At 47.4% G+C, this 12,881-nt stretch overlaps 1 protein-coding gene across 2 annotated transcripts in view; it reads right to left on the bottom strand.

Moving 5' to 3' along the window:
* LARP1 (La ribonucleoprotein 1, translational regulator) overlaps window positions 1-9,286 on the bottom strand; it is a 109,408-nt gene extending 100,122 nt beyond the window's left edge. Inside the window, exon 1 of one of the 2 annotated variants that reach the window (XM_060144086.1) lies at window positions 9,240-9,286. The gene's annotated coding sequence lies outside the window, so the exon portion shown is untranslated. The remainder of the gene's footprint in view (window positions 1-9,239) is intronic. The other variant, XM_060144089.1, reaches the window with a different exon arrangement.
* Window positions 9,287-12,881: the final 3,595 nt, after the last annotated feature.

Below are 12,881 nucleotides of genomic sequence, written 5' to 3'. Positions count from 1 at the left end.
TAGTAAGTGCTTGATTAAATTTTGTCATTATCCTTTTCATTCTGGAGATTACCAAGTAAGCTTATTGATGGACAATGCACGGTAGCACGAGTAAAGTCTTCATTCATTGAACAAATGTTTATTGAGCACTTATTATGAACTTGGCACTGGGAGAAATAAAGTTGATCCAGACTTTGGATCCTACGGCCAGGAGTTCGTAATCTGTAATCTGAATGGCGAGACTCACTGGCATATGTCGCCTCCATATATTGTGATTTGTTCTTTAATAAAGGTCTAAAAACTTGCTGTGGGAGCCCTGGAGAAGGAAAACTTTAAATAAATAAATAAAAAGACCTTTTTATTCTGAAAATGTTGAAACATACTGGAAAGTAGGAAGAATTATAAAATGAATACCTACATATAATCGCATAGATTCAACAACCGTCAACATTTTACCATATTTACTTCATCTTACTATATGTTAAATTTGTGGCTGAACTATTTTAAAGTTTAGCGCAGATACTCTAACACTTCAGCCCTAAACACTTAAGCGTGCATTTCCAAAAAATAAGGATTCTCCTCCATAACCACAATACACTTACCACACCTCACAAAATTAATAATTTCCTTATATCATCTAATATGCACTTCATAGTCAGATTTCCCCCACTGTCTAAAAACTTGGTCTTTATAGCTTTTTTAAAAAGAAAACAAGCCAAGATACAATCAAGAATCACACCTTGGGCTTCCCTGGTGGCACAGTGGTTAAGAGTCCGCCTGCCGATGCAGGGGACACGGGTTCGTGCCCCGGTCCAGGAAGATCCCACATGTCGTGGAGCGGCTGGGCCCGTGAGCCATCGCCGCTGAGCCTGCGAGTCCGGAGCCTGTGCTCCACAACGGAAGAGGCCACGACAGTGAGAGGCCCACGTACTGCAAAAAAAAAAAAATCACATCTTACATTTACTTGTTAGACTCTAGGATCTCTTTGAATCTAGAACCTCCTCCTCCAGTACATTTGCTTTTGTTCTGTTTTCACAATGTTGACTTTTAAGAAGAAATCACACCAGTTGCCTTATAAACTGTCCCACATTCTGGACTTGCCTGATTGCTTCTCTGTGGGTTACATGACGTGTTCCTCTACCCCCTGAAATTCTTGTAAATTGAAGCCAGCTCTGAAGACCTGATTAGGTTCAGGCTCAATATTTTTGGCAGGAGCAAATTAGATGGAGTCGTGTAGTCTACTGCATCCTACCGAGAGGTGTGTAATGCTGGTTATTCCACCATAAGTGACAGTAAGCATGGCCCCTGGGATACAGTGCTGACAAGCAGAGAGAGGAGGAAGGAAGTGGGAAGGAGGGAAATGTCTTCACAGGCAATGCTTTTGAATAGGGCTTGAAAGAATGTGTAGGAGCCTGCTGGGTGGAGAAGAGGGACAGGGAAGGGCTTTCCAGGTATGGAGACAGTGTTGGGAAAGAGTGCTGAGCTTCAGGAAGTAGGAGGTGGTAGCCAAATGAGGCTGAGAATTGTTATAATAACAAGGACAGGCACTTAAGGCCTATTAGAGTTTACCACGTTCTAGGAACCATGCTAAGTGATTCATTTAATTTCTCACACAGTCCTATGGAATGGGTGCTACCACCCCTATTTTAATGGTGTGGAAATCAAGGTTTAGTGATGTGTGGTAACTTGCCTAAAGATCATAAAGCCAGGAACAGGAAGACTCAGGAGATTTGAATCCAGGTGTCCCTACTTTTAAAACCACAAAGCTCTACATTAGGGAGACAGGGCAAAAGAGTTGGAGAGGCAGGTTGGGGTAGGTGGAAGCAGGCCTTCTCTGCCATTCTGAGGAGCCTGGATGTTATTCCTGGGGCAGCGGGGAGCCAGCAAAGGTTTCCTCGTAGGGGCAGGCATGGCTGTGCCTGAGAACCACCGGCTGCCCGGTGAAGGTGGAGTGGAGCTGCTGGGCTGAGCTAGTAGACCCAAGGCTGGGCGCCCCTTCAGGTGACTTGGGCCCTGGGGAGCAGAGATCTTAGGAAGGAATTCAAGTGCCTCCAACCATGTGCATGTCCTCACTCCCAAGTGCACTGCCCAGGGATGCGGCTGGGCTGGGCTCTCCCCAGGACACCCGAGAGCCTTCCTGCGCACGCAAACGCTGGGGTGCGGGGCAAAAGCAGGGTGGGCACAGCACCCACACACCCCTGCACATGGCAAACAGCTCCAGTTTCCACCGAGTCATCCCTAAGGCCCAGCATTTTTTTGGCCACAGCGCGCTGGAATGTGAACTGCAAAGACCAGGTGAAAGGACCAGCTTTAATCCCCGAGACCCAGAGAGGGAAAGTAACTGGCCCAAGATCACACAAACAGATAGTGGCTGAGGCAGGACTAGAACGCAAGTCGTCCTGTAGATTCTATCCTTTCAGGCTGGAGTTTATTTTGGAATCAAAAGAAGAATCAAGAAACAGTCACTGAGGAATGGCCACGGTATGCCTAATGCTCCGGGGAATTTTTTATTTATATTTTCCCACTTTAGGAATCCTCTCGGAGGGCTCCGGGCGCCCTCCCCAGCTGGCTGTTGTCTCACAGTCCCCAAAACGGCACAGCATCCCCGGCACTGCCTGTGCGTCCCTCGGTCCCTTGAGCACAACCCGTCAGCTGTCAGTGATGGCGGTGGTACAAAGCCTGGGCCTTGCTGCTCAACCTTCAAGCTTCAGGCAGGGAGGGTGTGTGGATGGAACGCGGTAACTGCTCTGGGGCCAGGATACCTGCGTTCAAACCTCTGCCCTGGTACTGACTAGCTGTGAGGCCTCCCCGCTCTATGCTTGTTTCTTCATTATTATTATTTTAATTTTTATTTTCTGGCCATGCTGCCTATGGGATCTTAGTTTCCCACCAGAGACCAAACCAGTGCCCCCTGCAGTGGGAGCGCAGAGTCTTAACCAGTGGACTGCCAGGGAAGTCCCCATGTTTCTTCATTTTTAAATCAATGAAAATAGCAGTGCTTCACACAGTTGGGTGTGAGGATTAAATAACATAAGCGTGTTCAAGGGCTTAGTAAGGCTTGCCACAAGATAAAGCCCGGTATTACTGTTCACTTGGGAATCAGTAGGCTTGGGTGCTTGCCACTGACTTATCTGTTTATTGGACAAACCTTCCAGATGCTGCATAAAATCTGCCTCTTCCACGAAGTATACTCGGATTAACTGTGCTCACTTTAAAGCCCCCTTGATTCCCAGAATTTAAAGCACAGCTGGGGACTTCCCTGGTGACACAGTGGTTAAGACTCCGCTCTCCCAATGCAGGGGGCCCGAGTTTGATGCCCGGTCAGGGAACTAGATCCCACATGCATGCTGCAACTAAGAAGCCCACATGCCTCAACTAAGAGTGTGCATGCCACCACTAGGGAGCTGGTGAGCCGCAACTAAGACCTAGCGCAACCAAATAAATAAATAAATAAATATTTTAAAAAGATAAAGGGACTTCCCTGGTGGCACAGTGGTTAAGAATCCACCTGTCAATGCAGGGGACATGGGTTCGATCCCTGGTCTGGGAAGATCCCACATGCCGCGAAGCAACTAAGCCTGTGCCACGACTACTGAGCCTGTGCTCTAGAGCCCACGCACCACAAATGCTGAGCCCACGTGCCACAACTACTGAAGCCCGCGTACCTAGAGCCCATGCTCCGCAACAAGAGAAGCCACCGCAGTGAGAAGCCCGCACAACGCAACTAGAGAAAGCCCACTCACAGCAAGGAAGACCCAATGCAGCCAAAAATTAAAAAAAAAGAAAATAACTTAAAATAAATAAGTTAATTAATTAAAAATATAAAGCACAGCTGGCATTCTCTAAACTAAAGGTAATGGCAGCGGGGAAGCGCAGTCTGTGTATCCCCCCTCCTCTCACAGCACTAAGCCAGGCTCAGAAGGCCTGGGGCTTAGTAGTCTTACCCTGGACTAGCTGCTGACTAATCAATTCGGGGTAAATGATTTCATCTTTGTGACTCATTTTCTTCAGTAAAATAAGGGTGATAGTATCTGTTTTGCATGATGAAAAGAAGTCAGATTCCTGACCACACTTTGAGAATGGGAAGAAACAAAGAGGCAAAATGTTTTTTCAAAGCATATTTCATAAACCAGAAAAATGCTAACATATAATGTTTTTCTTTTCTGAATTTTACCTTATTTAAAAGTTTTATAAGAAGATGCATTAACACTTTCTCATGGTGAAAGATTCATAGCATTAGTCAAAAAAGGGCAATCAGTTATATGTGAAATGTGACCCCAACTTTGTTTAAAAAAGCACAAATACACTGAAAAAATAAACAAGGAAATCCACCAACATGTTAACAATGGTGGTAGGATTACTGGTGATTATTATTTTCATTTCATTTTTCTACATTTTCCATTTTTTCCTAATGAGGATATATTATTTTTATAAACAGAAGAAAAGTACAATTATTTTTAAAGCAAAATAATGTATTTGCAAATATTCAAGGCTAAGCAAAAGCAAGTTGGATGTCATCTACGTGTGAGTCATTAGAAACCTTTAAGATTAAAATTCTACCTTTTGGAAGTGCCTGTCCCCCAACTATGAGTCAATCCATGGTTTTTTTTCCTCATTGAAAGCCTCACGCAGAACTCCCCACTCCTTCAGTTTCCAGAACTTCACCAGCCTCCTTGCCTGAGGGTCCTCTTTTTGAACTCGGGCCTGGCTGTGCTCTGTGGAGCTGAAGACCCTTGAAATCCCTGCAGTTACGAGCTTACCTCATTAGACGAGAAGGCCTGTTATTCACCAGTTTAAAAAAAAAAAAGCCGTGGCATTCATGCCCCTGCTCTGGGTTATTGTGCCTCTTTTTACAGTCCATGTGGATCTTCTTAAAGTCCATCACAGCCTTACTGAATCTAGAAGCTCAAAAACCTTCAATGGCTCCTCATTTCCTCTAGGGTGGGTACTGGCCAACTTCCTTAGTCTGGCGTTTGACTTGTAAGATGGGAACCACCTGTCCTTACAACTCCCATTAAGCCAATCAAATGGTCTGCTAGCCAGCCGCACAGCCAGGCCAGGAAGGGACAAAAATGAGCGAAGAGAGCTGGGTATAGGAATGCAATGGGGGGGACTTCCCTGGTGGCGTGGCGCAGTGGTTAAGAATCCGCCTGCCTGGGGCATGGGTTTGATCCCTGGCCTGGGAAGATCCCACATGCCGCGGAGCAACTAAGCCCATGCGCCACAACTACTGAGCCTGCGCTCTAGAGCCCATGAGCCACAACTACTGAGCCCGTGTGCCACAGCTACTGAGCCCGTGTGCCACAACTACTGAAGCCCACGCGCCTAGAGCCTATGCTCTGCAACAAGAGAAGCCACCACAATGAGAAGCCCGCACGCCACAACAAAGAGTAGCTCCCGCTCACCACAACTAGAGAAAGCCCGCACGCAGCAACGAAGACCCAATGAAGCCAAAAATAAATAAAAATTAAAAAAAATAATAAATACGTATATATATTTTTTAAAAAGCCATGGGGAAAGGCGTGTACTATAGCAAACGGGAGCAAAAGCATATGCCTTCTAAAGGGACTGTCACTTCTTTTTTTTAATTAATTTATTTCATTTATTTATTTTTGGCTGCATTGGGTCTTCGTTGCTGCACGCAGGCTTTCTCTAATTGCAGAGAGCGGGGTCTACTCTTCGTTGCAGTGCACGGGCTTCTCATTGCGGTGGCTTCTCTTGTTGTGTAACACGAGTTCTAGAGCACAGGCTCAGTAGTTGTGGCACACTGGCTCAGCAGCTGTGGCTCACGGGCTCTAGAGCGCAGGCTCAGTAGTTGTGGCACACAGGCTTAGTTGCTCCACGGCATGTGGGATCTTCCCTGACCAGGGATCAAACCCGGGTCCCCTGCATTGGCAGGCGAATTCTTAACCACTGCGCCACCAGGGAAGCCCCAGGACTGTCACTTCTTGATGTCAATCAATTGCTGCCTGTTGGGATCTTTCAATTTTTCAAGAGAATTGAGAAATCTGGATCTATATGTGAAATCTTATTTTTAAATATTAGCAGCTAATTCACAATACACATTTGGCCAGTCTGCTGATCACAATTTGTGACCTGTCAAAGGAACACAATGAACTTTTCTCCCTCCGTACCTTTGCTTTTGCTGTTCCCACTGCCAAGAACACCCTCGCACTCATGTGGGTCTCATGAACTCCACCTATTCTGTTAGGCTCAGCAGAAACACCACCTCTTTTGTGAGCATTCCCAGATGACCTCAGCGAGAAGTGACACCTCCCTCCCTGGGGCTGCAACACTTAGTCCCCAGCTCGTGCAATGGGTATTTTGATGAGTCCTACCTCTCTTGGTAGATAATGAGCCCCTAAAATACAGCTGACCCTCAAGCAACACAGGATTTAGGGGCACTGCCCATCCCTATAATGGAAAATCCGCATATAACTTTATACCTGCCCTCTTTATCTGCAGTTCTGCGTCCTCAGATTCCACCTACTGTGGCTCATATAGTACTACAGTAGTATTTATTGAAAAAAAATTCAGGTATAAGTGGACCCACGCAGTTCAAACCTGTGTTGTTCAAGAGTCAACTATATTCAGCAAATATTTATGGCACACCTGCTTTGTTACAGGCACCAGGCTAGGCACTGGGGATACAGCCTAGAGCAAGATGGATAGTCTCTGCCTGGATGGAATATAGAGTCTAGTACAGGGGACTGTATTTTTAAATTAATCATTCTCAAGACACCAAATTCCGACGTGTGATGAGTTTTATGGAGTGAAGAGAGTTTCTGAAAGGAACTGAATCCAGGCAGGAAGGTTAAGCTGGTCACCACGAGGCTGCTCAGGGAAGCATCAGCACTAAGGCTGCACAGTGTGTATACTGTACAAAGGTAACAGGTGGAGAGGGCAGGCGAGAGCGGAGAGCCAGTCCTGCCCAAACTGTGCCTTTTTCTTTTGTCTTTCTTGGCTGTGCCGCACAGCTCACAGGATCTCAGTTCCCCTATCAGGGACTGAACCCAGGCCACGGTAGTGAAAGCCGGGAATCCTAACCACTAGGCCACCAGGGAATTCCCAAAGCTGTACCTTTTTCTAATGTGCGAAGAAGCATTTTGTAGTCTAACCGGGGCAGTGTTTAGTTCCCCCTCCCCTCCGACCACCTCCTCCACAAAAAGCTGCTCTAAATAAACACAAACTCTATTAAAAACAGTGATCTCTCTTTTTATATATATATATATATATATATATATATAAATCTCCTCAAGAGATGTCCCCTGTACTCCCTTTCTACCAGAACACACCCTCTAAATCCTTACTTTAAAGACTTTGGGGATCAAGGAAGGCATCGCTGAGGAAGTGAATAGGAGCTGAGACTGAAGGTAAGAAGGGGCCAGGCAGCTAAAGCATGAGGAGCACCACGTACGAGGCCTCTGAGGACAGAAAGTACCATAGCTGAAGAATGTGTTAATAATAGGCAGCCAGTGTGGCTGAAGCGTGGATAGACAGGGAGTGCGGCAAGGGTGGGCTGGGTAGTGACCATACCACACATGGCCTGTAGGCCCACATTAAGGGGTTCGATCCTCATCCTGAAATGTCCCATATTTCCCCCTCCCTGACCATGAAGCTTATGGGTGTCGCTGCCCATGGGCAATCCCACAGAGAGCATGATAGAGCACGATAACACAAACTACCTTTCCAGAGCTCCTACCATGAGCCACGCACTGCGGTGAGGCCACATGTCCGGTTCACTCTTCCTTCCCTATCCTCCTAAGCAAGTAAGTATTCTTTGATTCCAACTGAGCAGATGAGAAAATGGAGGCACAGAGAGGATGAGCAGCCTGCCCAAGGTTACCTGGCTATTAAAAGGTGGGCTGGGATTCCAGGTCTCTGATTCTGAGCCCTTCCTCTTGGCTGCCTTGTAACAAAGACCCTTGCAAATAAACAGAAGGCACAGGGAGTTCAGAGCCTGGCTACTCAAAGAGAGGTCTGGGAGCTTGTAGCATTGGCATCACCTGGAAGCTTGTCAGAAACGTAGGAGCTTCAGTTCCATCACCGTCCTAGTGAATCAATTCTCCTCTTACAAAAATCATGTGCATCCCAGACTGAGAAGCCCTACACTAGAGAATAATCCAAGCAAGCTGGGACACTGTCTTTGCAACCCTTATACAACAGTCTAGTATCTCAAAGGCCAAGTTTCCAGTGACTTACAAACAACTTCTTATAACCAAATTTGCCAGAATTGCCAACTGTGCCATCCATCCGCTTACCCTAGTTCTGTATTCCACTCCAACTCCAAGGGAAAGATCCTGAGAGGCTACCATCACCTCCAGTGTCAGGCTGCTGTACACTCTACTTCTGCTCAATTCCTTAGTACAGATCTGCCCTGATATAGAAAGAAATCTGAAGTTGTACCCTTCTCTGGTTTTTTCTGTTCCAGAAAATCTTCTATGTGGCGTCCACCCTGATCTCCAGATCACTTCCTGGGACCCACTTTTCACAAGCCAATTCCTTTCCTTAGCCTGCATTCCAAAGGAAGCAAAATGGTTTGGTGGAAGATTGGTAGGTGAGGGAAAGCTGGATTCTCCTTCTGCATTTAGGCCACATGTTGTGTGACTGGGAAACTCCCACCTCCATTTCCTCATTCCCATCTGAGAAATTAGTAGCATGGACTAGATAGATTAGGAATCGCTAAATCAGGGGCTTCACAGGTAACAGAAAGCAAGTTCAATGGCTTAGGTGAAAAGGAAGGAGTAGTGGGGAATGTGGGGAATTCGAGGACGCAATGCCTTGACTAAAGAAGCAGCTCCACTCAGCAGGACGCTACTGTTGTCATGGGAAATACTGGCCCAGTGTTGACATATATTCTAATTTTTCAAGACTTGGGAATCAGACTTCCCCCCTATGAAATATCCTGTGGTGTTTAAACACTGGCATCTGGCTAAAACCTAAACAAACAACACTGTGTAGGCCAAATAAAGATCAGGTGCAGGCCAAACCTGCCCGTGGGCCGCCAGTTTGCGATGCCTGGCCTGGATGCCACCTAATGTTACGCTTAGATTGCATCCTATGTGCAGCTCTTCAAAATGCTGCTGTAAGGGAGGCGGAATCAGCGCCTTCCGGGGCCCGTCGCTCCTCCCCATCGCGATCCTGGGCCCTGTCCGTGCCTCTTCAGGCCTCTCGGGGAGAGGGCCATGCGCCGGGACTCAGCCTTGTTCGTGGTGGCGGTCACGGGTCGCACAGGGTCGCTTTCTTCACAATCTCCCTACCTGCTCGCCAGCTCTCCGGGCAGCGTCCGCGGCGATGACTCAGCCTCGGGCAGCCTGAGCCACGAGGGAGGGGAGGGGAAGGAGGCGGGGGAGGGGAAGGGGCGGGCGTGGCCGGGCCAACGGAGGAGGGAGGGGAGCGAGGAGGAAGGAGGATAGAGGGGAAAGGGAGGGAGGCGGAGGAAGGGAGGGGGAGGGGAGGCCGAAAGCCCAGCCCCCGCGTCCTCCCGCTCGCAGCCAGACGACTTAGGGCTGGGTGGGTGCTGGCGGGCCTGAGAAGAGCGGAGTGGGGGGTGGGGGCGGTGAGGTGGGGGAGGCACCAAAGGGAAGGTCTTGAGCTTCCAGCACTCATCCCCCATCCCGGAGTGTCCTTGTTGGCACGCGGTTCCTAGCCACACCCGCGGACCCACCCCTGCCGCGGTTGGATTAGTGCTGGGAAAGGCACCTTTAGACACGGACCCTTAGTGATCACCTCCCTCCCTGTGGAGGCCTTGGAGCACTGGGTAGTTAGAAAGGGACGGAGATGAGGGAGCCGGGGCCCTGCTAACCCGGGTCTTGCAAGGCAGAGAGAAAATCCACATCGCCTACCCACAAGTGGAAATTTAAAGGGAGAAATGATCTACTGGTACATTCTGCTGGGCTACACAGTAGCTATAATGCAAGGTTGAATTTGGAAGGTGGCCCAAGGAAGTTTCCTTAGCAATTTTTAAAAATATAAATGAATTGATGAATGAACGAAATGTGCTACAGGAGCATATCTGTGTGCGTAGAGAGGACAGGTTTTCTTTTTGTTGTAATGTCTTTGTGTGTGTGTTTGGGAGGATGTATAGGAGTCTGTATGTGTATCTCTTTTTTTAAATTAATTAATTAATTTATTTATGGCTGCATGGGGTCTTCGTTGCTGTGTGCAGGCTTCCTCTAGTTGCAGTGAGCGGGGCTACTCTTTGTTGCAGTGTGCGGGCTTCTCATTGTGGTGGCTTCTCTTGTTGTGGAGCACGGGCTCTAGGGGCACAGGTTTTAGTAGTTGTGGCTCATGGACTCAGTAGTTGTGGCTGGCGGGTTCTAGAGCGCAGGCTCAGTAGTTGTGGCACACGGGCTTAGTTGCCCCAAGGCATGTGGGATGTTCCCGGGCCAGGGCTTGAACTGGTGTCCCCTGCACTGGCAGGCAGATGCTCGACCACTGCACCACCAGGGAAGTCCTGTATGTGTATCTTGTATGTATGCATATGTATGCTTATAGATATAAGCACATTGATAGCTGTATATGAGCATGTGTGCTCAGAACGTGTCTCTGTGTATATGTACAGATACTTTTATATGCCTAAATGTTAAACAAGTGTGTATATATATGAGATCTATGGGCTTTCCTGAGCTTGCATGTACATAGGTGTATGGACATGAATTTGTGGGTTTGTGGGTGTGACAGCATGTACTTGCATATGTATTGCTATTGTGTGCCAGTGGTGTGTGTGTGTGTGTGTGTGTGTGTGTGTGTGTGTGTGTGTGTGGGACTCCATGTGCCTTGGTGAGATTGCATTATGGTTGTGTATGTGTGTTCGTGAGTGTATGGGAATACATTTGTGAGTCTGTGGCCAGGGCTGGGGTGTGCCTTGAGGTTGCTTGTGTGTTCAGATGAGAACAGGTGTGTTTTTCCAAGTCTGAGTGGATATGACTGTAATGAGTCTGGGTATCTCTATAGCCAGCCTATTGATTCAGTCTGTGATAAGGGCCAGGTGATTCTTAAGGGTTGGGCTGGTCAAGGTACCTCTTGGAGGAGGAGGTCCTCAGAGGGTGGGGACTGTGGAAGTAGGAAAAGCTCCGGGTGTCCTGGCCCAGTGACCATCCAGAGCAGTGGAAGGCAGGGTGAGCAATGTAGGCTGAAGCAAGACACGGTGACCTTGAATGCCAGAACAGGTCGTCCTCCAGGTCGTCAGGGCCTCCACCCTCTCGAGTCTGCTTCTCTTGTGGCCTCCTCGCTGTCTACCTTGTCAGTGCTCTTCTGCAGAGGCATGCCCTCGGTCATTAACAATAGCAACAGTATATAAATAGACATTTCTCTAACGAAGACATACAGATGGCCAAAAAGCACATGAAAAGATGCTCAACGTCACTAATTATCAGAGAAATGCAACTCAAAACTACAATGAGGTTTCACCTCACCCTGGTCTGAATGGCCATCATCAAAAAGTCTACAAACAATAGGGCTTCCCCGGTGGCGCAATGGTTGAGAATCTGCCTGCCAATGCACGGGACAAGGGTTCGATCCCTGGTCCAGGATAATCCCACATGCTGCAGAGCAACTAAGCCCTGTGCGCTACAACTACTGAGCCTGTGCTCTAGAGCCTGAGAGCCACAACTACTGAGCCTGTGTGCTGCAACTACTGGAGCCCGTGAGCCTAGAGCCCGTGCTCTGCCACAAGAGAAGCCACCGCCATAAGAAGCCCACGCACCGCAACAGAGTAGCCCCCGCTCACAGCAACTAGAGAAACCCTGTGCGCAGCAACAAAGACCCAACACAGCCAAAAATAAATAACTAAAATAAATAAATTTATAAAATAAAAAGAAGTCTACAAACAATAAATGCTGGAGAGGGTGTGGAGAAAAGGGAACTCTCCTACACTGTTGGTGGGCATGTAAATTGGTACAACCACTATGGAGAACAGTATGGAGGTTCCTTAAAAAACTAAAAATAGGGGCTTCCCTGGTGGTGCAGTGGTTAAGAACCTGCCTGCCAACACAGGGGACACGGGTTCAAGCCCTGGTCTGGGAAGATCCCACATGCTGCGGAGCAACTAAGCCCGTGCACCACAACTACTGAGCCTGCGCTCTAGAGCCCACGTGCCACAGCTACTGAGCCTGCGTGCCACAACTACTGAAGCCCGCATGCCTAGAGCCTGTGCTCCGCAACAAGAGAAGCCACCACAATGAGAAGCCCGCTCACCGCAACAAAGAGTAGCCCCCACTCACTGCAACTGGAGAAAATCCCACACGCAGCTATGAAGACCCAACACAGCCAAAAATAAATAAATAAATTTATTTATTTAAAAAAACAAAAAAAACTAAAAATAGAATTACCACGTGACCCAACAGTCCCACTCCTGGGCATATATCTGTAGAAAAACATAATTCAAAAAGATATATGCACCCCAATGTTCATTGCAGTACTATTTACAATAGCCAAGACATGGAAGCCACATAAATGTCACTGACAGAGAAATGGGCAAAGAAGATGTGGTACATATATACAACAGAATATTACTCAGCCATAAAAAAGAATGAAATAATGTCAATGGCAGCAACATGGATGGACCTAGAGATTATCATCCTAAGTGAAGTCAGACAGAGAAAGCCAAATATCATATATCACTCATATGTGGAATCTAATTTTTTTAAAATGATACAAATGAACTTATTTACAAAACAGAAACAGACTTACAGATATCGAAATAAACTTATGGTTACCAAAGGGGAAACGTGGGGCAGGGGGCTATATCAGGAGCTTGGGATTAACACACACACACTAGTATGTATAAGATAGATAACCAACAAGGACCTACTCTATAGCACAGGGAACTCAATATTCTGTGATAATCTACGTGAGAAAAAAATCTGAAAAAGAATGAATATATGAATATATATAACTGA

The sequence above is a fragment of the Lagenorhynchus albirostris genome, chromosome 3 (genome assembly GCF_949774975.1).
Source record: "Lagenorhynchus albirostris chromosome 3, mLagAlb1.1, whole genome shotgun sequence".
NCBI lineage: Eukaryota > Metazoa > Chordata > Mammalia > Artiodactyla > Delphinidae > Lagenorhynchus > Lagenorhynchus albirostris.
This window is presented reverse-complemented; position numbering and strand designations above follow the sequence as displayed.